Consider the following 2,052-nt stretch of genomic DNA (forward strand, 5'->3'; position numbering starts at 1 on the left):
TAAATAAACAAATAAATAAATAAATAAATAAATAAATAAATAATATGAAAGTAACATAAAAAATAATAAAACAGATCACCGGAGCAACACCAAGATAACCTAACCTCCTTTCAGAGAGAGAGAGAGAGAGAGAGAGAGAGAGAGAGAGAGAGAGAGAGAGAGAGAGAGAGAGAGAGAGAGAGAGAGAGAGAGAGAGAGAGAGAGAGAGAGAGAGAGAGAGAGAGAGTTTAAATAAGAGTGATTTTTCGTTTATATGCGTGTACAGAAACCTGAAGGAGGACTGAAGGAAGACTGAAGGAGGACGGAAGGAAGACTGAAGGAGGACTGGAGGAAGACTGAAGGAGGACTGAAGGAAGACTGAAGGACGGCTGAAGGAGGACTGAAGGAGGACTGAAGGAAGAACGAAGGAGAACTGAAGGAAAACTGAAGGAAAAATGAAGCACTGAAGGAGGACTGAAGGAAGAATGAAGGAAGAATGAAGGAAGACTGAAGGAGGACTGAAGGAAGACTGAAGGAGGACTGAAGGAAGACTGAAGGAGGACTGAAGGAGGACTGAAGGAGGACTGAAGGAAGACTGAAGGAGGACTGAAGGAGGACTGAAGGAAGACTGAAGGAGGACTGAAGGAGGACTGAAGGAAAACTGAATGAGGACTGAAGGAAGACTGAAGGAGGACTGAAGGAAGACTGAAGGAAGACTGAAGGAAGACTGAAGGAGGACTGAAGGAAGACTGAAGGAAGACTGAAGGAGGACTGAAGGAAGACTGAAGGAGGCCTGAAGGAAGACTGAAGGAGGACTGAAGGAAGACTGAAGGACTGAAGGAGGACTGAAGGAAAACTGAATGAGGACTGAAGGAAGACTGAAGGAGGACTGAAGGAAGACTGAAGGAAGACTGAAGGAGGACTGAAGGAAGACTGAAGGAAGACTGAAGGAGGACTGAAGGAGGACTGAAGGAAGACTGAAGGAGGCCTGAAGGAAGACTGAAGGAGGACTGAAGGAAGACTGAAGGACTGAAGGAGGACTGAAGGAAAACTGAATGAGGACTGAAGGAAGACTGAAGGAGGACTGAAGGAGGACTGAAGGAAAACTGAAGGAGTACTGAAGGAAGAGCGAAGGAGGACTGAAGGACGACTGAAGGAGGACTGAAGGAGGACTGAAGGAGGACTGAAAGAAGACTGAAGGAGGACTGAAGGAGGACTGAAGGAGGACGCTAAGCACAGTGGAGGTGAGAGCGCTGGGTTGCAACAAGACTTCTGTGGAAATTACAGCAAAGTTCGATAAAGCAAAATAAAAGAAAAGAAAATCAAAGAAAAGAAAATCAAAGAAAATAAATCTACATGCATCATCACAAGCAGCAGAGGAGTCACACATCAAAGTAAAGCAAGATACCACAAATCTAGATAAACACCTTTTAAGGAATTACAGACAATTTGGTAGTTATTCCCCGAGAGAGAGAGAGAGAGAGAGAGAGAGAGAGAGAGAGAGAGAGAGAGAGAGAGAGAGAGAGATGCTTCCTATCCACCAGCTATCTTATCCCCATCCTTGAGAACCAACGTCCCTGTTATCTTCACTATCTGTGGCCCCGGAGCTGAGAGGGAGCAAGCCGAGAGCCGCCCAGCCGCTATCACCGCCCCTAGGCTTATCTCTCAACAAGTGTCTAGGATTCTTTCTGTTATTTCAAGAGCACTTAAGCCACCGACGACTCATGTGCTCCATCGGGGTTTCAACTCAGCCAGCGAGCGAGCCAGCGACGCCCCGGCCTGGTGATGGTGATGGTGGTGATGGTGGTGGTGGTGGTGGTGGTGGTGGAGGACATGACAGGAAAAGGGAATAAAAGCGATACTTGACAAAAAGAAAAAAAAAACTAAACACGAAAATTAAAGGAAAGTAATAGGGAGAGAGAGAGAGAGAGAGAGAGAGAGAGAGAGAGAGAGAGAGAGAGAGAGAGAGAGAGAGAGAGAGAGAGAGAGAGAGAGAAATAGGTGAGGAAGAAAGCCGAAATGTGAGAATAATAAGAGGAAGAGGAGGAGGAGGAGGAGGAGGAGGAGGAGGAG

This window comes from Scylla paramamosain, chromosome 23 (genome assembly GCF_035594125.1).
Source record: "Scylla paramamosain isolate STU-SP2022 chromosome 23, ASM3559412v1, whole genome shotgun sequence".
NCBI lineage: Eukaryota > Metazoa > Arthropoda > Malacostraca > Decapoda > Portunidae > Scylla > Scylla paramamosain.